Source organism: Neovison vison, chromosome 2 (assembly GCF_020171115.1).
Source record: "Neovison vison isolate M4711 chromosome 2, ASM_NN_V1, whole genome shotgun sequence".
NCBI classification, from domain to species: Eukaryota; Metazoa; Chordata; class Mammalia; order Carnivora; family Mustelidae; genus Neogale; species Neogale vison.
The window spans coordinates 188,050,038-188,075,866 of NC_058092.1; the positions used below are offsets into that span (position 1 = coordinate 188,050,038).

General features: G+C 33.1%; 1 protein-coding gene and 1 non-coding gene across 4 annotated transcripts in view; one reads left to right on the top strand and one right to left on the bottom strand.

Moving 5' to 3' along the window:
- ADK (adenosine kinase) overlaps window positions 1-25,829 on the top strand; it is a 555,049-nt gene that overhangs the window by 210,291 nt on the left and 318,929 nt on the right. The window lies entirely within an intron of this gene.
- Window positions 16,072-16,140, bottom strand: LOC122901661. The gene has a single exon (XR_006383649.1). It is a non-coding gene; the product is annotated as a small nucleolar RNA SNORD2 (small nucleolar RNA).

A 25,829-nucleotide genomic window follows, 5' to 3' on the forward strand; every position in this document is an offset into this window, starting at 1 on the left:
CAAATATGCTTGTATTCTTATATTTTGCCATGAATAATAAAGTATTTTGTGTTTGACCCAGGAGTGAGACTTATGCCTTCTGCTTCATCTATGAATTTAGTAACCGAACTTTTTGTTAACCTTTTAAACAGGATAAAATCAAATCCCATATCTCATATTTTTCCATCCCTATGGTTCTCCCTTTTTCAGTGTTTCATGTAGAGGAACCCAGCTCTTGGCCAAAAACTTTCATGTGATTTTTCAGCCCAATTAGAGGCATTTACAAAGGTTTTACGTAGCCGATTTTAGTGGGAAAGCCAAGTGCAAAGCCAGCTCATTGCAGTTTCTGAAGGCGGTTTTAGTCAAGGACCCCCACTAGCCAGCTGTGTTCTTCCATATACTTGCATTCCTAGCCCTGCATCTTCATTCGGTGGCCTCTTTATCTGGGCCGTTTAGAGAGGCCCGTCTCAGATGCCTCTGTCACCAGCTTCTTCCTGAGGAAGTGAGGGCGACTTTGAAGACCCCTTTCTCTGCTGTAACTTAGTACTCAGGACTCTTCTACTCCTAGCTCTTCCCCCTCTACCTTCCCTGGGACTCAGGATCATAAAGCTGCAAGAGCCTTTTACCAGGGTCTCTCTGGACAAAGAAACAACCCCCACATCTGTGCTGATATACCTAATCCTTGGCCAGTATGCTGGCCCTTGAGGGAAGATGGAAGTGGAGAGCTCGCACTTCCTCTGGTTTAGCCTCTTACTGCATCATAGTAAGTGATACATTTAGTCTTGTCTAAATGGACTCAGTAATAACTAATCCAGCAGTTCAGCTCTCTCTCCAGCTCACTGAAGTTCTTGACATAGATGAATGGAATCATACAGTGTATAGCTTTTGAATCTGGCTTCCTTCAGTTGACATAAGTGCATCTGAGACTCATCCATTTTGTTGTTTATCAGTAATTTATTTCTTTTACAGCTGACTAGTATTCCGTCATATAGATGTGCTGCAGTTTCTATATTCATCCCTGGTAGAGGAATATTGGGAATGTTTTTATTTTTGGTGATTATGAATAAAGCTGCTATAAACATTTGTGTGTAAGTTTTTGTGTTAACCTCATGTTATTTATTTTCATTATTACTGAGTTTTGAGAGTTCTTTATATATTCTGAATACATGTCTTTCATCAGATATGTAATTTGCAATTACTTTCTCCCATCTGTTATTATCTTTACATTTTCTGAATAGTGTCTTTCAATGAGTAAAAATTCTTACCAGTTTATCAGTTTGGTTTTTTTTTATTGATTATGCTTTTATGTGATAGTTTGCCTAATGTAAGGTCAGAAAGATTTTATCCTATATTTTCTTTTTTTTTTTTTTAAGATTTTATTTATTTATTTGAGAGAGAGACAGTGAGAGAGAGCATGAGCGAGGAGAAGGTCAGAGAGAGAAGCAGACTCCCCGTGGAGCTGGGAGCCCGATGCGGGACTTGATCCTGGAACTCCGGGATCATGACCTGAGCCAAAGGCAGTCATCCAACCAACTGAGCCACCCAGGCATCCCTATCCTATATTTTCTAATAAAAATTTTATTGTTTTACCTTTTATATTTAGGTCTCTGATCCATTTTGAATTAATATTTGTGTAAGATAAGATATGAAACAAGGTTCCTCTTTGTCTCCTTCTTTGGCATATGGATATCCAGTTCTAGTCCATACCCTTTCCTGAAGTTTTTAAAAAAATGTGTTTTTTTGGAAGATTTTGTTTATTTATTTGAGAGAGAGAGAGCGATCACAGGTAGGCAGCGAGTCAGGCAGAGAGAGGGGGAAGCAGGCTCCCCGCCGAGCAGAGAGCCCCACGCGGGGCTCCATCCCAGGACCCTGAGATCATGACCCCAGCCGAAGGCAGAGACCCAACCCACTGAGCCACCCAGGCGCCCCTTAAAAATTGTTTTAATTGCCTTTGTGCTTTTCCCAAAAATGAATTATATGGTTATATTTCTGTTGCCCTGAAGTCTGTTCTGTCGAACTCTGTGTTTATTCTTTCTCCAATACCATGCTGTACTGATTACTGCAGTTTCATAGTAACCCTTGATGTATTTGTGATTTTTTTGTTTTTTTGTCTCTATCATCATGTTAAAATGAGTATGGAAGTTGAAGTTAATACATTTTACAGGTTGAAAATATCTTTTATTTATAGTTATATAAATTTTCACTTTTTGGATTTTGATATAATGTACATGTTAGAAAATGTTTTTTCAGTATGCAGAGGAAAGTGCTATTAACTTAGTTGAAGGGGATTCTGAAATAATAGGACTAACTAATAAGGAAAAGTAAATAGATAGTGAAAGGAAAGCTTATATATCTTATCACCACTTTTTTTTTCACTTTCTGCTTTAATATTTATTTGTATTTTTTTTTTATTTTATTTATTATTTGACAGACAGAGATCACAAGTAGGCTGAGAGACAGGCAGGGGGTGGGAAGCAGGCTCCCCACTGAGCAGAGAGCCTGATGGAGGGTGTGATCCTAGGACCCTGGGATCATGACCTGAGCTGAAGGCAGAGACTTTAACCCACTGAACCACCCAGGTGCCCCTAATATTTATTTTTAAAGGAGCCTTATTTTGTTGTGGTGAGTGGTTTGATATTTATAGGTTTTTTCCAGCAACATAACCTTGGACACAGAGTTTAGAACAAATGGTCTGTCTATATGAGAGATATAGGTAACACTGGCAGGGGTGGCAGGGAGGTGATTCAGGGAAGACAGTACAACTAATAACAAGTAATTAAGCCAGATACCATGATAGGTTGCTGGAGCTTTAGCTTTGGGGAAATTCTGAGAAAAATCAGTGTCAAAATTGCTTTTCAAAATGAACCAATAGAAGTGTGAATATATTTCCTGTTAATGGTTGTGGACTGCAGTTGGAGAATTGTTCATCTGTCTAGTGTTCAGGTGGTCGTAGCAGCTTTCACCAGTTCAGGAGAAAAGCTCTTAGGCATAAACAGGAAGATACTGGCTGTTAGAAGTAACGGGAGCAAGGGAAAACGGGTAGGTCCAAAAGATAGGGGAAGGGCACTAACAGCATTAAAGGCATACCCTTATGACTTTTAAATGCCCTTCCTGGATTATTATGACAAATAAGTATAATCATATCGTCCTTGTAATGATATTTTCTAGATAAATTAGATTAAATTTTTTATACTTATGCTTGTCTCTACTTTTTATTCACAGAGTTTCATTAACTTTATGTATATTAATCCCTGTTATCATACTATTTGATTACCTGGGAGAGCTTCCTAACTGAACATTGAGAGATACTATTGTACTTTCCCTCTTCAGATCATATACACACACACACACACACACACACACACATACACACACACATATTTTATATATTTGACAGACAGAGATGACAAGTAGGCAGAGAAACAGGCAGAGAGAGGAGGAAGCAGGCTCCCTGCCGAGCAGAGAGCCCGATGCAGGGCTTGATCCCAGGACCCTGAGATCATGACCTGAGCCAAAGGCAGAGGCTTTAACCCACAGAGCCACCCAGGTGCCCCAGATCATATATTTTAAATATTAAATGATGAGGATATCTAAGATGGCAGATAAGCATGTAAAATGTTTTCAATATCTTAGGCATCAGAAAAGTAAAAATTGAAAGTACATGAAATCCCTGCATATATATTTGAATAGCTAAAAATTAAAAAATGCTTACAATAACATGTGCTGGTGAGAATGTGGAATGACTGAATCTCTCATACACTGCTGATGGGAATATAGAATAACGTAGCCACTCTGAGGAACAGTTTGGCATTTCTTATAAAATTAAACATACATTCCATATGACTCAGAATTCTTGAGTACTTATCATAGAGAAATGAAAACTTATGTTCACACAAAAAACTTGATACACAAATATTTATAGCAGCTTTACTTGTAATTCCTCCAAATTAGAAATAATCCAAATAACCTTCAACAGGTGAATGGATAAACAAACTGTGATGTCTCTATACAACAGAATACTGCTCAGCTTTAAAAAGGAATAACATTGATACAGACAACAATTTGCATGGGTATTAAGGGCATCACACTGGGTTTAAAAATAAAAAGATCTGAAAGGTTGCATTTTGCATGGTTTCAAGATACAATGTTCTTAAAATTTAAAACGTATATATCTAGTTTTAGCAAACAGAACCATGGTTGCCAGAAGGTAGGAATGAAGGGGAAAGGAAGATAGTGTGAATATAAAGTTGTTGCACAAGGAGTCTTCTTGCTGGTAATGGAACAGTTCTATATATCGATTGTGGTGGTGGTGGTTTCACAAATCTATACAGCTGATGAGATTTCATAGACTGTAAATACACTCACACAAGCAAGAATGCATATAAAATCTAGTGAAATCTGGATGGATTTAGTAATTTGCTACTATACCAATGTCAGGTTCCTGGATTTGAAAATGGACCGTGGTTATGTAATATATTATAATTACAGCAGGCTGGGAGAAGGTAACATGGGAGCCCTCTTACTATTTTTATAATTTGTTGTGAATCTAAAATTAGTATGTAGTCATTGAGTAAGTCCCATTTATTCATATAATTTGCATCTTATATCTAAGCTAATTCTGTCTCTATGACAGAATAATCTCCTGATGTGTATCTTTTCATTTTTTCAATACAAAGCAAGGGCTTAAAAGACTACAGAACTAATTGCATGAAAATAAATTTTGTGAGCTATTTCTCCTTTGTTTATTTTTTACCTTCACAAAATTTCAGGATTGCAAATGTAAATAAAATAGTTTTGTTTTCAAAATGATCTACTTTATAGACAAAACTAGAGGGGCCCTTATGATTTCTTCAGAATTCTGTGCTATGAAATGAAACTTTTGGTGGTCACCTATCTCATTGGCACAAACATAAAATCTCCTCTGCCTATAAAATTATTTTCCTTCATTTGACGAGTTTGTACCCATTTAATGTGTCTCAAGCTTAAACATCATTTTCTCATGGAGTTCTTACCTTTGATACTCCTCTTCAAATCTTTGCTCAGTGCCATTCATACGCTCCTATACCAGGCTGCATTCATTTTACACATGTACAAAAAGACCAAATAATAGGCAAGTTAATCACCCAGCTGAAACAGTGGCATTCGGTGTAAAACTCCAGAATACATCCTAAATCTTAAATGAACAAATAAATTATTCAAAACATGAGACCACCTGACCCATTCTAGTGATATTTAACAGAGATATATTTGTAACTGGTGGAAGAAGAATCACTCCCTAGGTGCGAGATCAATTGCTGTTCATTTTATTCACCTGAAGATAAATCACTTTCACAGATTTTGCAGACTTCTTCTTTTCCTGAAAAAAATGATTTATTAAAGTGGAAGTTTCTTTATTATATCAGTGCTGCCTTACTCTTCCCTTTATAATACTTCTATATTGAAGGAAGCCAGGCCAACAGTAGTCTTGTCTGTTCTGCTCTTTATTTCATTGTTATCTTAAAACCCATTGATGAAATTCTTTTCCATTTTGAAGGGCCAGTTTTCTCCTACATATGAGAGAATTTTAAATATTTGAATTGATATTAATGCATCCTATTACTATAAATTGTCTATACTTTGATTTTAAAAATACCTACTGATTTATGTTCATTTAGCAGAATTCTAGGATTCAACTCTACTGACCAGAGAAATAGTGTTTTGGGGGGACATGTGAGGGTAAGGAAATGTTGTAGAATACTGGTTAAAAAGCTAAGGAGTATTTTTAATGTTTTACCATGTATGTACATTTTGCATTGTTTATACTATTATATGAGGAAAAGTCACTTGTTTCCCTATATTCCTATATACTGTTTGACAGTTTGAATGTTGACAGTTTTCATTTCTGCACCTAGTGACTTTTCATCTTAAAATATTTTCTAAATCTGATTTCAGATCATATACTCTGATTTCTAGTTTGGGAACTCTTAATGTTACTATTCAAAACAGTAAGCAATAGATGTTTTGTGAAAATGAGGGGGTAGTACTGTTTGCTTTGATAAAGTGAATAGACATTTGCACTCTTCTGGGAATTTTCAGATATGTAGTTTTTAATGTATATATATCATCTCAGTATATAGATTGACAGATTAGGGGATCAGAACAGAGTGAAGAAATAAACATGAGTAGAAATGGAAATTCAGTAGAAGTATATAAAAACTGGCAACCGGTGTAGGAAAACTAAGGCATTGGTATTTGGGGAGAATTATTTTCTACTAAATGTGCTTTCTTACTGTTTTAATCATTTTTATAATGTGCTGTGTATTACCAATTTAAATAAATACTTAATTTTGGAACGCTAAAATGGCTAGCATATTTATGTAGTAGCAGTTTGTTTAATCAATATTTAATTATTGTCAATTTGCAGACTTTAATTGTACTGGTAATAGTACAATATGTATAACATTGAACAGTGCCTTTCAAATACTTGTAAAGAAAACACAAAACTTCTTCACTAACAAATATTTCTTAGTGATTGTTAAGATTAACTCTTGGTCATTCAGTAAGTTCTATTTATCACAGACTTTGCATCTTATAGCTAAGCTAATTCAAATATATACTCTTATCCTTTATGTCAGAGATTTCAAGCAAGACAATTTTATGCCTGCCCTTACTCCTGAACACTTGTCCTCATTTTCTTGTGCTATATATAACCTTGTGACATCAAAAGATGTATACTTCTCCTTGATAGTGTACTACCAAGGTATATTCAGTGATGTCCTGGATTTGTTTCTTTAACATTTAAATTCGTTTTTACTGTGATATCACCAATATTTCTTAAACTTGCCATAGTCTATTTTCAACAGATTCTTTTTAACTTAATTTTTTTCAGTACTCCAAAATTCATTGTTTATGCACCACACCCAGTGCTCCATGCAATACGTGCCCTCCATAACACCCACACCAGGCTCACCCAACCCCCCACACCCCTCCTCTCCCAAACCCTCACTTTGTTTCTCAGAGTCCACAGTCTGTCATGGTTTGTCTCCCCCTCTGATTTCCCCCATTTTTATAATCATTACCCTGTTTCTTGCTCTCTCTGTTTTTGTTCGTTTGTTTTCTTTTGCTTTCTACTTATGGCTTAGTTTTTTATGTTTGGACGTCCTCAATCCAAACTCCACCATGTGTTGGCTCTCATGTATTTGCTTACATAATACAAGTAACTATTCTTGGAGTTTTGTGTATTTATTTGGCTGTCATTGTATTGAAAATTGTTTTGACAGTTGTTCATTTATGAACTTTCTTAGAGCAGAAATATGCATTGCAAGAGCAGCATGCTCAGGCTTGTGCTGTTGTGGATAATTGTTGGCTATATGTGTGTTTTCAAATGTTTAAAGATTTGAAAAATGTAAAGCATATACTTAGCACAAATGTCACCATTCCTTGGTAACTTCTATAAACTCCCTTCCCCTTAGGGAAATTAAGCTGCTGTTTTGGGTAGGAAAAAGAGTTTCTAACGTAGGTCTTTCATAAAAACGAAGCAGCATAGCACAGTTTTTCCAATAGTAGAGAATACTCTGCTTCTTGCCATTTTGGCTTTTGAAAGGTTTCATAGAAACAGTCCACTTTCCGATACTGGGAGAAACTTGTGCATCTTTTTCTGTCCTTTTACTTTTAGTCTATTTGTAACCTTTAAAGTATGTCTTCTGTAGACATTAATATATGTCTTTATTTTTAAGATTTATTTATTTATTTGAGAGAGAGGGAGAGAGTGTGGGTGCAAGCAGGGGAAGGGCAGAGAGAAAGAGGGAGAGAGAGAATCTCCAGCTGACTCCCCTCTGAACACAGAACGCGACCCACGGTAGAGATCACCATGACCCTGGGACCACCACCCAACCAGAAACCAAGTCGAATGCTCAATCAACTGAGCCACCCAGGCACCATACTTGTCTTTTAGATATAGTTATCATAACTCTTGATATGACAGTGTGAAATTTATCCCTTTGTATTATTTGCATGGAGTCAGTTTGCTCTTTCATTAAATACCTTCTACTCTGTATATAAAACACAGCTTGTTTTTTTACTAAGGCCTTTGAAAAAAAATATGAATAAGCTTTAGTTTCATTGCATTTAAAAATTCCTGTTATCGAATACATCAAAAGTTCATGTTTATTCCCCTCATTTTCATGTCATGGTGCAGATCACAAAACCAAAAATAGTTATTTGGAGTTTCATGAATGCTAGATTTTAATCTTATTAGGTAGTGGTTGTATATTTTACAAGGTTATCTTCTGTCATGGAGATACAAGTATTATAACATTTTAATTAAATTTATGTTTCATTTCATCTTTCTCTGATAGATTAAGTTTTTGTATTGAAAGTTTATTACCATTTTGAACTGTATGCCACTAATGATATTGATAAGTCATTTATAGTTACAATAATATATTAATATGGGTGGTCCTCATCTATCATTGATTAATTAGCTTATAATTAATTTAAAGTAGTCTTTTTTTTTTTTTTTTGACAGAGAGAGATCACAAGCAGGCAGAGAGGCAGGCAGAGAGAGAGAGAAGGAAGCAGGCTCCCCGCTGAGCAGGGAGACTGATGCGGGGCTCCATCCCAGGACCCTGCGATCATGACCTGAGCCGAAGGCAGTGGCTTAACCCACTGAGCCACCCAGGCACCCTAATTTAAAGTAGTCTTAATTTTTATTGATTTTCAGTTTCTAAACAATCTGACTTGAAACAATAGTTTTTATATTTTGGGTTTTTTGCCTTAAAAAAACACTAAAATTACGCAAATGCAAAGTTAAAAGTATTCTGTAATGTAAAAAAAAGAAGCAATCTTATTTTTGAAATGTTCAGTTTATTTGATTTTGTGTATAAAAGTTCTTTAGGGATTTAAAAAATGCTTTTCTGAATTTTTTTTTAAAAAGGCATAAAACAGAAATAAAGCTTTAAAAATGCTCTAAATCCTTTTGCATTAAAAAAAGGTTTTCATTTTTTAAAAAAGCCTCACTTAAAAACAGTATTTACAATATGTATTCAATGAATTGGTGTATGGATTATAATATAAGCAACTAATTCTCTGGCTTTACTTAGTCTCTTTACTGATTACTACTATTGAGTAAGAAGTTTCATATGGGAGTAGGAAAAAGTGAACTCATCATTCCCCTGAGCATCTGGAATAAGTTCCTGCCAGAAACAAGATAGTAATTTTTATCTTTTTATCAGTATACTGCCCTGAAGTGAATCACATGCATACACTCATTGATTCTCACAGAAAGATTCCAGTGTTTGTGTGATTTCTTTTGCTGGAAAAATTGCATGTCTTTGACTCCTACACAGTTCCTTTATAAATAATAAAAATTTCCCCATCACACAGATCCTTCAACCTTAACATTTTTTGATAATTATCCATGAAGCCCTTGAATATTATTATATTATTATTGTTATTAAAATATTTGTTGTTTTGAATGAATATTACCTCTGAATACTGGTAATGTAAAAACATGAAGTTTACTTCAATTCTTCTGTGGCTCTTGTAAACCTCTTGGTTGATAGAAAGAGTCATGACAAGTAACAGGTATGGTGGGAGCTCCCAAGATAGAAGGTCTTCTCCATACTCTGTCATCAGGTAGATAAGTGATGCAGGGGAAGTGCTTCAGCTTCTTTAATCTATTAATTGATTATTTTAGTCTTGATTACTGAGGCTCATTATGGTTCCAAAATTTCATGGCATCTCTCCATTTTTAATGATATTGTTTTTTGTTAATCTAAGTAAAAACCCATATTGGATTCAGAGGGAAAGTTCTATTAGCACTTAAATTAAATTTGAGTTGCTAGATATCTTATTGCTTCTCACTTTACACTCACTGCTTCCACTGTGTGTGATGATTATTTAAGCCATATGCACTTATTGCATGAAGCGTAAGTAGAGGACTGTGGTAAATCACCAGAACTTCATTATAAGTATTTATCCACTCTGTGGATTTGGTTGTACTGTGGTCAAATTTTTTCAAATTTTATATGCGTATCTTGAGAGTTTGTTACTTGGCCAGACTCACATGACTACATACTGTGATAAGTAAGGCTAAGTGTTCAAGCCTAGTTTTTCCTGACTAAATTTATTTCTGCAAGTTCAACATTTTTCATCATTTCACTTTTTAGAATTATTAACTATATATATATATATGTATATATATACATATATATATATATGTCAGCTTTTTAAAAACTTCTCTGTCACTTGGAGGAATAATAAAATGATCCAAAAAGGAAGGACAACATCTTAGGTAATATATAAAGTATATACTTAGTCCTATGCAATCAAGAGTTAATTGATAGTATTTGTGGACTAGGCTTAATTTTGTTTTATTATAAGTCCCTTCAGGGTAGTGGTTATCTAATGTGGCTTTTCTCTTCTTTCATGCTTAGTATATTGCTAGAAGTGTAGAGTGTGGGGCCAGATAAGTTGGGGAAGACTTACAGATAGAATTTTCAGAAGCTGAACAGAAAAACATACTGTCCTTAGAAGGGTTTTTTAATATTCAAATTTTTCATTAAGATATTTAGCTCTCCTCATTCAGGCCCATCTTTTTTTTTTTTCTATTACAATTTAGTTCCTTCTACCTTGTCTTCAGTTCAGATTGGACGATGGGTCTCTATTCTTTCTAATTTTCATTATGTTTAAAACTGAGTTTTCCTCAATTTTAGTTTATTAACAGTCATATGTTGGTAAATATGAGGTACTATTTATAAATTTCCAATTCTTGGTTTATAGAATTACTCATTTATCTTATCATATAACTAAATACATATGTCTGCCAATCCACACTAAGAAATGCAGTTTACATCACTTCTGAGGATGCCTCTGTGTATATATTTAACTGAAAATTTTCATTAATAATTTCTACCCTTAGTACATTGCAAGGCACTTTGGTTTTTTATTCTATTCTATTAGATATAAAAATGATGGTTGTGACCCATTTCATTATCATCCATCATTAGTGCATTGCATACTATTGCCTGAAAACCACTGAAAGATGTTGATTAGCATAAATGGAAGAATCTTCTCCATCTTCTTCACATAGTAGGTATTATTGGGTTATTTTCTAAAATATCATTTCCTAGGATGGTTTATATCTTGTTATAAATATTGGGGTTTTCATATTTTTAAAATTTTGTATCAGGTGAATCAAGAATTCTCCTGTTCAGTACATCTTTTTTTTTTTTCCCAATTTATTTATTTTCAGAAAAACAGTATTCATTATTTTTTCACCACACCCAGTGCTCCATGCAAGCTGTGCCCTCTATTATTCAGTACATCTTTAGCAAGACTATTTCAAGTCTTTCTTTAAAAAAAAAATAGATTTTATTATTTACTAGTCAGAGAGAGAGAGAGAAAGCGTGCATAAGCAGGGGGAGTGGCAGGCAGAGGGAGAAGTAGGCTCCCTGCTGAGCAAGGAGCCTGATGTGGAACTCAATCCCAGGACCCTGGGATCATGACCTGAGCTGAAGGGAGACGCTTAACCAACTGAGCCACCCAGTTGTTCCCTGTTTCAGGTCTTTCTATCTCAAATAGTTCTTCTATATGCTGTTCACTTCATTAGGCACCTTCCTTCTAAACCTTATAATACTCAAATATAATTTCATTGCATCTGTTATTCTCCCCATTTAGAGATAGAAAACTGAGTGTTGGGAAATAGCTCAAAGATTTTTCACATGCCTGAACAGTCTCTAAGCAAAGGCATTTACATTGCCAGTGTTTTATATAAGGAGAAATTCCTGGATAGTCAAACTAGCAACATGTACTTCCTTGGAGACATCCCAAAATTAAAAATAAAAGACCTTACCTTTGCCTTCCTTTAGGAGATTTGCTTATATACTAGAGTAATGAGTAATCTTTCTTTATGGAGCAGAGTAGGAGCCTTCAGAAGATCAGAGTTTCTTAGTTTTAGGATTACTCTCCTATGCTGTTCTTTGCTGCATGTGCCAGTAATATCCAGCCTTCACTGCATTGTCCCGTGAGGATTGGAACTCAGGGAAATAGCACTAAGTTATTGCTCTGGCTGCTGTTTTTGCCATGAGCAATAAATTGTCTCTGATCCAGAGGTCTCATGTCCTTATATCACTGAGTACGTGTGTGTGTGTGTGTGTGTGTGTGTGTGTGTGTGTGTAGAGAAAAAGAGGGAGAAACAGGCAGACACTGGCTAATTTTTAATGTAAATAGGATTGAATATCAGAACGTTGATGGTTTCTGAATTAATACTTGTTAATAGGAAGTGCACGGTTGCATTGTTAGTAAGAGACAGAACCATAGGGGTGCCTGGGTGGCTCAGTGGGTTAAGCCTCTGCCTTTGGCTCAGGTCATAATCCTCAGGGTCCTGGGATTGAGCCCTATATCAGGCTCTCTGCTCAGCGGGGAGTCTGTTTCCCACTCTCTTTCTGCCTTTCTCTCTGCCTCATTGTAACACACACCTCTCTCTCTCTCTCTGTCAAGTAGATAAATAAATAAATAAATAAATAAATAAAGCAGAACTGTAGTTTGGCCTTAAGCATTACATAGGTGGATAACATAAGTAGAAAATATAGTGTTAATGACTACAAGTTGGCATAAGCAGATATCATAAATATTTTCTTTCACATTTGCACATTATTATATATGACTGAATATTTTTCTCTCCAACCCTATATGTTAAGCTAAAAGAAGGTGGTAGACTGATATTAGGATATTTAGGGATGAAATTCTATTTGTATGGATAGAATATTATGTATATATGTACATATATTTCATAATACATTGAAAAATAAGTATAATCACCTTTAATAATAATTCATTAAAAGAATCTACTTCATGCCCAGAGAATAAAAATAATTCTAGAATTTTTGAAGTTAACGTAGTTCTAAGTAGAATTATAATGCAAACTAAAAAACTGGACTTAACTTATCATTTATTTATGACAGAAGTTTAAAAACTAAATCTATCTCATAATTGTGACAGATGCAGAATTAGAGTATATCTGTATTACTTGTTATGAAATTGCCTCATATCCATAAAAATTGATTTCAAATGACACGATTTTTGTAATCCTTTGGGTATTATTTATTAATGCTGTATTTTAAGGAGTAACTCAGAATGTAAGTTGACTTTGTGGAACATTTAAGGGAAATTCCTTCATTTAGCATTAACATAGGTTTCTATGTGATATATAGAACAGTTGATCTAACATTAACATCGATGTCTAATATAAATTTGTTCATTTATTTCAAATTTATATACATAGGAGAATATAAAATAGTTTATGCAAAAGCATATGGATTAGTTCCTTAATGTAGTTTTATATTAAAAACCCCTTCATACCCTTTTAAATGTGTATGTAATTTGCATTACATATATTTCATAGTAAGAGATAAGAAACAAACTAAGCCTTTCATTCCCAGAGGTAGGAATTCTTTATCCTGTGTTTGGCTACATGAGAAAGATGAAGGTATTCTTGTTTTATATAAGCTATCATCAACAGACATCTATTACAGATACTGCACCTTTACATATCCATTCACAAATATAGTGACATTTCCTGAAGTATACCTAGAACTGTCTGACATGGATAATTATGGAAAAAAATAACAACATACATAATTTGTAAATATTGACTAGTTACTTAGGATATTCTGAATCATAGTTATTCCAGATTGCATATCATGCCAGAAGAAATCAAGATAATAACAGATTTAAGTGATGGATAGAAATTTGCATAAAATCATGCTGTTCGTACACAGAGAGAATAACCCAGTTTTTCAAATGAAATTGGGGCCTTGACTTTTTTCAATTCTTTTGTTTGCTTTTCGTCACCTTTCTTTCTTATTTTCTTCAGAATTTATTTGAATAATTTATTCCAGTCTTCAGGACCCTGCCCAATCTCCAATCCCTTTATCAGGAGACAACTTCTCAACTTCTCCTACTAAGCAATCATTTTAGCCATTAAAAAGTGTTCTCATTGTCTGAACCCTCTGTGCTTAAAATGCAGTAAGTTATTTTTTAGTCTTCATACTAAATATTCAGTACCTTTTGAAATTTTGAAAATAAATATTTTTAATATTTATAATAGAACATTTTTACTTAGCAGTTCTTCATACCCTAATACATAATATGGAATGGGTATAATTTTCTTTGTTGATTAACTGTTATTGTTTGATGCTGAAGTAATTGCTGGTATGTTTTCTCTGTTGTTCCCTTTTTTTAAAAATACCTTTTGCTTTCTAGTTAGTGCTTTAAAAACATTTACCAAGTTAATGTGTCAGTTATGAAACAGATATATGATTGTTCTTGAAAAAAGAAAAAAAATTTCAAATGACAGTGTTTTGGGCAGTAAAACTTTTTCTTTGAAAGTGAAGGGATACTGGATTACAATCAGCATTTTTAGATATTTCATATGTAGAGAACCAATTAAAATTATAAGGTTGATATAAATATCAGTGTGCTATGAAAGTTCACACTTATATGTTCATGTCCCCAAATTGGAATGTTTTAAGAAGCATGAAGAGCTCTCCAAATAAGTTTATGTATTGCTTTTCTGGTTATATACTGTAGATTTTTTTAAATAGTAATTCTGCAAGAAAGGCAAAGAAAATTTGCTTTGTAAATAGTGAAACCTGCAAATGCATTTTATGTTCTTTGACACTGTATATTGTATCTAGGTGGTAAGCTATAATCATTATTATAATATGCATTCAGAAAATATAAGCCAAAAGGTAAAATGATTGCTGTTCTGTAAATATGAAGTTTTAAGCATTAGTTGAAATCTAAAACAGTCAATGGATGCTTTAAAAATTTGCCATAACCTTTACAGTTGAATTTTTTAAAAATATTTTATTTATTTATTTAACAGACAGAGATACCAAGTAGGCAGAGAGACAGGCAGAGAGAGAGAGGAGGAGGCAGACTCCCTGCTGAGCAGAGAGCCCGACGTGGGGCTTGATCCCAGGACCCTGAGACCATGACCCTAGCCGAAGGCAGCGGCCCAACCCACTGAGCCACCCAGGCGCCCCTATAGCTGAGTTTTTAAACTGTGGTTCATGTATTATCAGTTGGAATGTAGGTCAGTTTATGGACCTTTGGAGGTCCATAAATCCATTAAAATCATAATTTTTTAATGTGTGATATTTTTTTTGGAGGATACTTAACTTTTATCATATTCTCAAAAAATTCCAGACTTCAAAAATGGTTTAAAACCACTGATTTAAAGTCATTGATAAAGACCACAGGGGGTCTCACTATATATACAGTTAATCCTCATTATTTGTAGATACTGTATTTTCAAGTTCACCTACTCAGTAAAAATTTACTTGCAAACCCAAAATCAGTACTCAGGGCACTTTTGCAGTCATTCACAGATAAATAGAGCACAAAAAAAAGAAAAGAAAGAAAGAAAGAAAGAAAGAAAGAAAGAAAGAAAGAAAGAAATCAAGTGATGTGCACATTATCATGACAGGTAACACTTTGCCTTCTTGTTTCATTGTAGTATAAAACAAGTATCCTTTGCGTGATGTATTTAGTGCCATTTTTTTTTCATTTTTATGCTTTTTTTTGGTGATTTTATTGTTTAAAAAGGCCACCAAGCATAGTACTGAAATGCAGTCTAGTGTTCCTAGGTGCTAGAGGGCTGTTAGGTGCCTTAGAGAAAAATTTGTTAGACATGCTTAGTTCTGGCATGTGCTTTTGATCGTGCATTCAGTGTTAACAAATCAAATATTGATATGTGTGTGTATGTGTGTGTGTGTGTACCCTCATACATAGCTCTCTATATAGCTTTTTATATGTATGTATATAAATAAAACAATTTCTTTTTAAACAAAAAGACACAAAAAACATAGTTATATAGTGATATTAACTTTTTGACAAAGAATGCAAGGAAGGCATTGCAGAACCCTAACCCTGTATTTCCACTAGGAGCAACTGTTCTGTATTCACAAATTAAAGCTGAGGAGGATAAATTATATTGACCTTTTGAAGTCTTTTTTTTTTTTTTAATTTAACCAATCCCACATCAAATCACAACTTCTTGTTCACACCGTGTATTCCATTTGGAACATTAATTATGCCCAAATAATCAAATGATCAGCAATGAGTATTCTCTTCATTTCAGGTCAGTCTTGAAAGATCATTGCCATCATTTCACTGAAGTCTTTCTATTTAAACTTAATATTCCTTGATTTACTTTTTTGTGAACATTTCGTGACGTTAAATCAGGCTATGCATCATTCATCTCTTAACATCTCACATCACATGCTTCTAAGATAACATGATAACTGCTATTGATTTAAGTGGACTCATATTTATACTTTTTAGCTCTGCCAGAATTCATTGGTTTGCTTCAGATTTCTTCCTGAAATGTTATTACTGTTCACCATATATTGGAATATAATACCATATTTTGCTATAGGATTTTGGTAACGATATTTACAGTGAGTTCCTTGCTAATTTATTAATAGATAAAGAGTTAGAAACAGATCTTTAATAATTATGAACTGTATATTTGCATACTTGACTACATTCAGTGAATCAAATTATTCAGCACTAAAGGAATTTGAAGATCCCTCTTTCTGACAAACAGAGTAATAAATACTGGATTTATCCTCCCATCTGAAATAATAAAAGAAAAGCAATAGGGTGATGTCTGTAGATACATAAAAAGCCTTTGACAAAATCTAACATTGATGCCTCATAAAATCACTCTACACACTTGGAATATTGGGAAACCTCCAGCCCTATAGATAACATCTATGAAGAACTAATGATAACATTGTATTTGCTGTTGAAAAGCTGAATGTGTTCCCACTAAGGTTAGGAACAAGACAAGAATGTCTGCTTTCACAAACACTTCTATTTAACATTGTAGTAGATGGAGGTTCTAGCCAGAGTCCTTAAGCAATAAAAAGAAAAGCATTTAGATTAGGAAAGCAGAAGTAAATCTGTCATTATTCACCAATGATATGATCATCTATGCACATTACCCTATAGAATCTACAAAAAGGTCCTAGAGCTAATAATTGAGTTTCGCACATTTACAGAATTCAAGATCAGTATTTTCAATTGACTGTATTTGTCTTTAGTAATAAAAAATTTGAGATTTAACAAAAAGCAGTGTTTACCATAGCATCTATAATATAGGGACAAATCTGACAAAAAAATATATGAGACTTGTATACTTAAAACTATAAAACATTACTGAATGAAGTTAAGTGGACAGATTTCTAAAATACATAACCAGTAGAATGATCCATAAAAGAAAAAACTGATTGATTGTATATTGGGTATATACCTAGGTCAAAACTTACATAATTTTATATCTTAAATTTGTACAAATAGGTTTCCATCATTTAAGCATCTGTAAAGCTATTAGAACAAATGAACAAACAAACAAACAAACAAACAGAAAAGCTAAGGGAATTTGTGACCATGTTACACTGAATAGGTTGTCTGAAGTCAACTCAATTTTTAATCAGACGATAAACCACTAAAAATGACTGAACAACACTGAACTAAAGTTAATGAGTATAGTATAGATTATTCAATATCAAGTAGCGTTATTTCTTTGAAAATCAGATCTAGCTTAAGTATTCACAGGCTTGACCAACTTCATTACTTGTTAAAATACATTTACCTACCACAATACTTATATTAGCACTCCAAAATCTGAACAATATCTTTTGAACTTTTTTCTTCAGTTTCTTCTGATAAACAATTGGTTCAATAGATTATGGTTAGAAATGAGTTTGGGATATGCAGGTTTAGGATAGAAAGTATCTAAGAATTAAAGATTATATGTAGTAATGTTGAGGTATTTTAAAAATATTCTTGCAATTTGTATTGTGGAGATGTGGTAAACTGTTAGTTTCAGCATAGCTTTATTGATCACCTAGTAAATTTTTAATCATAATATTTCCTTTTCAAACAATGCATTATAATGAAAAATTCACAATTAAATGTGTTTATTAGCAGTTACATATTTGTGGTTTGGAAAAAATGTAAAATCAATCATGTTTATGTATTAGAAAAATAATAATCTCAAGTTCGCTGCCCCACCTACACCAAAAGATAAAGTCAAATCCATCAACTTTCTAAAGTGGTTTAGATTTTTAACATATGAATTTTAAATGATGTGTATTTATTGTTTACTTATATTCAGGAAAAACTGGGAGGTTTAGCCATAATGCTGGCATATCCATTGATAATCAATGTATGAAAGTGATTGTTTTTTGGAAGGGAGAATTTATACATTTAATTAGTTATATGCTTTATTTTGTACATGTGTTGGCTCTCAAAGAATTTTCATTGTGTACCAATTATTTCTTAGAAATGAGTAATGAATTATCTTGGAATTGAAATATTCTAATTTTTTTTGAAATATTCTAATTTTTATGGACCTTACAAAGTAGTTTTCTCTGAATATTAAACTTTTTTGTGTGTCTATTAATAACTTGTCATTTTTGATACTGATTGACTCCTGGGGGCCCACATAGTGTTTATAGCTGTTAAAAGTGAACTAAATGAAGACTTACAATTTTTGAAGTAATAGTTGCCTGTGTTTTTTACTATATTTTTTGTTACTTAGTGCCTCAATGATCACTTGTTATTCTTATTTAAATCCTATTACTGTCTAATAAATGAGACATTTATGATAATCAGTATTTCTTATTTTAATAAAAATTCCACTCATATTTTCGCATCAGTTATAGTCTCAGTCATTGTTTTTTCTTACTCTCCTCAGAACAGTGACTTTATATTAAATCTCAGCATGATTTTTACATGTACTTCAGATCCTTCCATGCTGAGTTAGTAGGCATTTATTGAATGCTTAATATTTCTTTATAGCATTGGTTTAGAGTAAGTTTCTTGAATTTTAAAGTATTTCTAATCTCTGATTTTACTTTTTGAAGAAATAAAACTTTAATGATTAACTCTGTATTACTTCCAGTTCAAGTTAATAATAGTAGACATTATTTGAAAAACTAGGGAAAAACTCATGTAAAATGACAGTCCTGCTCTAATATACCCTTCCCAAGATAATTAAACATTTCTTCTTCAGCAATCTTTTTTTTTAAATTGTGTTACTTATTTGGGTCCAGCAGAAGCTGGATAATATGTACATTGTTATAATTTTTATATCTTTATAGTCTAAAGATGTTTAAGTGAATTTAATCGTGACTCATGTAGGTATCTAGCAAGGATTCCCAAGCTGGAAAGATAAGGAATAATCTAACTGGTGGTGGCCTGGCTTCATTGTTGTAGCCCAGTAATCATCCTAATTTCAGAGTTTGTTGAACTTGGTTCTTTTTTAGCCTCATTCTATCATATCTTCATGTTGTACATCATTATCCCTTATACTTCTATGTATGAAACCTAAAGTTCTAATATTCTGCTGTGTAACTAAAGCTTCTCATCCTTTGTAATCTTTCCCTGACTTTTCTCTTATAATTTCAGTTTTTTGGTTATGTAAATTCTCCTACCCCTTGTACCTCTAAGTTTCACTGCCTTCAGATAATGCCATTCCACTGCACTTGGATAATGCATCTGACATCACTTAAATTTTTCTCTCAATTTTTGTCAGTCCTTTTATTTTACAATGCTTATCCACCAATTCTAGATCAGTCCGACTTACCATCCACCACTCTTACTCCTTGGATATTGAGACTATTAGGTGAAAATCATAATATTATACTGGTGGGTCCTTTTACAGATTCTTGGTCTTCAAACCCTTACTTAGATCGTCCTGTAACATTTTTGAAAATTGTAGATTTCTTTCTAGAAATTTTTTTGAAAATTAGTATGTCTTATATAATTTTAAGTAAATACTTTATTATTCATCCACTTGAAGGATACTCATTTCTAAAATAGGAATACATTCTAGGAAATTGAGGAATGTAATTGATAGGTGAAAACACTATTTTGTTTTACACTACTTGCAAATAGAAATGTGTTCTTTTATTTATCACCTGAGATGAGTAGAACAAACTATGTGAAAGAAAATCTGCAATAAACATACTACTTTATGACACAGAGGTGTTTTATGAAATGCTAAGGTTAAGCACTTCAAAATGTGAAAGCAAGTCCATGATTTTGATAATTCTCATTATGTAACATGATGATAGTAGGGTAAGCTTTGTAAAAGGTGTATGGGAATTCTCTGTATTCTGCAACTTTTCTCTAGGCATAAAATTATAAGTAAAAAGTAAGAAAAAGTCTGTTTTAAAAATAAACTCGTTATTTAGAATAGTTTTGGAAACATTTCAAAGGTAGTATAAGAGTTCCCATGTAATTCTTACCTAATTTCCCCCCTTTTTTAATTAATTAAAAAATCATTTTCAGAGCACCTATAATAGCTGACTACGTTTAGTAAATTATTCATTCTAACTCTTTAGATACAAGCTTTCCCATTGATTAACAATTTTAGTACTTTTTACTTTTCCTTTTATTTTGGAAGTGATTTGACAATTACTCCTGTTAATATAATTTAGATAGAAACTTGACTAATTCCTTATTATTCTTATATTTTATATTATAATATTAAAAATTTTTCTTATTTCTTATATATATAAAAATATTATTACTTATTAAATGCCTAGAGAAATTTTAAACATTCCATTTTTGTGACATTTGTAAATCTTTCATGCTGTACTTCAAATATAAAATTCAATTGCTGTCACTTCATCAAATTGCCAACCCCTTACTCTGAATTTTTTAATGTAATTCTAAAGAAATTAAATAAATAGAATTATTTATTCCCCTTGGGAAATCATATCACAGTGTAATCATATTAGCATACCAGTTATATAAAATTTATATATAAAAACTGATATGAAAACTAAATTTCCTAAAGAATGTGTGTTTTTTAATTATCTAAAATTGAATTTTAAACCCATTCAATGAGTCCATTTATGTGTAAGACATTTTTCTAGGCATTATAAGGAGTGACACATGTCTGCATCTAGGGTACTTTCTGTTTATTCTCTAATTGTAATTTTTCTATGTATTTGTTCAAAGCTTTATTTCCTATATCATCTTACCCTGTTCTCAGCAAGCAACCTCATATCCAGCTCTTCAGATATAATAGAAATCATCAGATTTCAACTTCTTAACCTTTTCTCCCTGTTGTCTTCAAACGTGTTTGTATAATTGTGTCTTTTGAGCTTTATTCCATTTTCTTTTTCATTCTCTAGAACCTCAAACTGTTATCCCCCTCTCCCTTTACTGCCAGATGCATAGAGAGCATATTAATTTTTTTTAAAGATTTATTTATTTACTTTAAAGACAGGGAGCAGGGGTGCCTGGGTGGCTCAGTGGGTTAAAGCCTCTGCCTTCGGCTCAGGTCATGATCCTGGGGTCCTGGGATCAAGCCCCGCATTGAGCTCTCTGCTCAGTGGGGAGCCTGCTTCCTCCTCTCCCTCTGCCTACTTGTGATCTTTGTCTGTCAAATAAATAAATAAAATCTTTAAAAAATTTAAAAAAATTTAAAAATAAAATATATTTAAAGTCAGGGGGCAAAAGGAGAGAGAGAAAGAATCCTAAGCAGACTCCCTGCTGAGTGCAGAGCCCAATGCTAGACTCTATCTGAGAACCCTGAGATCATGACCTGAGTGGAAATCAAAATTCTGACCCATAATCGACAGAGCCACCCGGGCATCCCAGTACTATACATTTATTATCACCACCACTCAACCTCCCACTCATTGTTTATTCAATGACTGTGGTCTGGGATCTCAATTTTTTTAAATTATTAGGTTCAATTAGTCAACATATAGTACATCATTAGTTTTTGATGTGGTGTTCAATGATCCATTAGCTGCATATAACACCTAGTCTTTTTTTAATTAATTTTTAATTTTTTTAATAAACATATTATGTATTTTTATCCCCAGGGGTACAGGTCTGTGAATCGCCAGGTTTACACATAACACCTAGTCTTATCTCTCTTTGGAAACGTGTATTTTTTACAAAGGTCATAATAATATAATTGTCAAATCAAATGTTTAAAAATCCAGATCCTAATTGACCCACTTGAGGTTATTTAATTTGTTGATTAGTCCCTCAATTTTGAAACTTAACTTTCTTTCATTATCTTTCATGAAAAAGTGACACTCTTCATTCTTTGCTTATTAACTCTTTGATGGTCCTTTCTCTGTAACCTTTACTGATTATCTTTCTCTGTCAATTTTCAGTATTTATAATCTCACAAATTATAAAGGTATAAAATACATTAAAAAGCCAAAAAGATTTTAGGTAAAGGAAAAGAAACAAAGATGAAAGGAAACAAGGAAAATATTTGCAAGATATATCAAAGAGCATGTCCCTAATATGAAAACAGATTCTTGGATTCTTGGGATCATTAAGATGAAAAGAAAAACCCAACTGAAAAGTAAACAGAGATATGATGGGTAATTCAGTTTATATGAGAAATATGAATTGTTTATAAGTAAATGAAAAGCTCCTTTAATTAATAATAAAAAATACAAGTTAAAATAAAAGTTTACCATATTTGTTGTCACATTGTTAAAAATAAACTGATTAGAATTCAGTGTTAGAGAAGATAAAAAGAAAAGAATTCTTGTATACCCTTGTATACTCTTCTGTAAGGTACACCTATCATAAGGTACACCTTATGATAGAGCAATTTGGCAGTATTGACAAATTTAATGTGCACATAATCTTTGACCCAGTAATTCCTAGTTAAATTATCCAATAAAAATAGTTATGTGCATAAGTATTAGTGAAAATATGAAGCCAGTATTTATAATTTAGAAAACTGAAGATAATCTAAATGTTCAATAGCAGGGAAGGAAATTATAGTCAATATGATATATCTATATATGAAATACTAAGTGACCAAGATAAAAAGTTAAAATACCTTATTTAGTGAATGTCTGTTATATATTTTAAATCTGTGTTTAAAAATGTATTAATCCAAGTCAATTGAAGATCACAGAGATTTTACATTTAGATTTTGATCCAGCTTGAAGTATTTTTGTTTATATTATAAAGAATGGGTTGAAGATTTTTTTTTTATATGACCATCTGGTAATTCTAACATCATTTGTTGAGAAAACTATTCTTTCTCCAGTGAATTACTTTTGCACCATTGTCAGGTTTAGTTGTCATAGATTCAAGAGTCCTGCAATTTACCCATCCATGATCAGCTAATTTTTGACAAGGATATCAAGATAGTCCAGTAAAGAAAAAAATTGCCTTTTCAACGTATGATGCTAAGAAAATGAGGTATTTACATACAGAAAAATTGAGTTGTACCCCTATCTCACACCATATGCACAATTTTTGGTTAGGATGTTGAGAAATTGTGCTGGTGGGATTTTAAAATAGTGCAGCTGCAGATCACCTGGTGGCTCAGTCATTAAGTGTTTCACTCTTGGTTTTGCCCTGGGTCATAATCTCATGATGGGACATGGGGTGAGCCCCACTTTGGGTTTAGCATCTGGTGGGGAATCTGCTTGAAGATTCTCTTTGTCCCTCTCCCCACTCACACATATGCTCACTGTTTCTCTAAAATAAATAAATCTTTAAAAAACAAACAAACAAAAAAATAGTGCAGCTGCTTTGGGATATAGTCTGACATTTCTTCAGAAGGCTAAAGATACTGTTACTGTATGACTCAGAAATTCTGGAATATACCCAAGAGACATCAAAAACGTATGTACATCAAATCTTGTACATGAATGTTCGTAGCAGTATTTGTCATAATAGCAGGAAAGTGAAAACAACTCATGCCCATCAACTGGTGAATGGATAAGTAGAATGTGGAACATCCATCTGATAGAATATTGGCCATAAAAAGAAATGAAGAACTGATTCATGCCACAATATGGAAGAACGCTGAAAACATGTTAAATGAAAGAAGCCATTTACAAAAGCCCATATATTTTATGATTTCGTCTCTGAAATGTCCTAAATATGCATATGTATACTGACAGAAAATACATTAGTGGTTGCCCAAGGCTTCTGGGTACAGGGGTTTGGGTCTGATGACTAAGTTTTAAGGGGTTCTTTGTTAGGTGTTGAAAATATTTTAAAATGAATGTAGTGATGCTTGAACAACTCTGAATATACTAAATGCCATTGAGTTGTACTCTTTAAATATGAATTGTATTGTGTGTGGACTGTATCTCAACAAAGCTGCATGTTAAAAACAAAAAAAAAAATCCTTTGGTCTATTTAACTCTTCTGTCCATACATGAATTACTGTGGTCATTTGCAAAGTTTTTTGTTTTTTTTTTTTTCCTTAATGAAGATCTTGCAAATGTAAAATGTCTCATTTGTCAGTATCACTACCAATCTCGAGAAAATGGTCTTTTCTATATTGGAAATCTCACTGTGGTGTGTGAGTTTTACACAATTATAATTTTCAGTTGAGAGCTCAAATTTTATTATTAGCAATGTTCCTGACAGTTATTTTTTTAAGTGGCAGTCTTCCTTTTTTTCATTTTCAATAAAAATGTCTGCCAAATACCCATGTCTGAATAACTATCATTTGTCTGTCAATCATTTTTTTCAAATAAAAAGTTTTTTTTTTTTTTAAATAAAAAGAGTAGTTCATGTTGAAACTCAACTGCGCAAGTGCTTTTTTTTTTTCCCCTCAGGAAACCATTGTATTTCATTCATACACAGAGAATTAAAAAGATGTGTATGTAAGGGTCATTGTTTAATAAAAATCAATGATTTTTACTGCTTCTTCAAAAAATTCTTAAATTTAGTTGGTATATTTTTAAAATTAGCACAAGGTTGTGATAAATTCGGTGACTGCTACCACGGCTTGGTTCTACTGCCCTTTTTTTGTTCCTAGGTACCAAGAGTTTCATATTGAAATTTGCAGTATGAAAGCAAATGTCAACATAGTAAAAATGCAAATAGCATCTCAATATTGTGAAAATTGAAAATTAAAAAAGTTGACTTTGTGGATACCCTGACAAGTTCTCAGGGTCTTCCAGGGGTCTTCTGGTCCTTTTTCATAGCTGATTCTCAGTGATTTTTCTCTATTCCTGACTTCTTTCTGGAACTACAAACCTAATTTGCCATAATCCTATAGGTATCTCTACATTAATATCTTCTTAATTCTGTATATTCAGACTCTGTGGTTTTTTATTGTACCAGCTCCTGTGTTCTTATATTATCTTTTCCTGTTAATGACATAACCATCCATCAGTCATCCAATGAGAGACATCATAGTCATACTCAACCTACACTCTCCCACACATCCCACATTTAATCAGTCCCAAATCTTGTTCTTTTTGCCTAAAAAAAATGTTTCTTATGTCTGTCCCCTTCTTTCTTTATAATTCTTAATGTTGAGATCTTTCTTTTCTTAATACCACCTAGTTTGGTAATTGGTCTTCCTGTGACCCACTCTGGTCTCTTCTTGTTTTTTGTCTTGGATTTTACCCCGCTTACGAGCTAACAAATTAGTCTTCCACAGTTTCATAGATGCTGACAGAAGACAAGAGCCCACTGTGTCAGAGACAAATGAATTTTTCTCAAAGCACAGCAGGAAATGTGAGTTTCATATTCCCATTGGTTCTGCTTGTCTCCCCAGTCACTCAGGGCAATGTGGAGATTGACCCAGGTGGAAGTTGTGTTCACAGTTTATATCACAATTCAGTAATCTTGAACTTAAGAAACCCCAGTCTTTAAAGAGGCTTCTTGGACACCTGCCCAACCTTTTCTCTGAGATAAAGTCACTATCTTTATCTTTTAAGGCTGTTTGCAATTTAAAAAAACAAACAAAATTTGATAGACCTATAGAGACATGATAGACCCATGGAGAATAGTCTCCCAACATTTTTTGGTTAGTTTTCTGAACACTG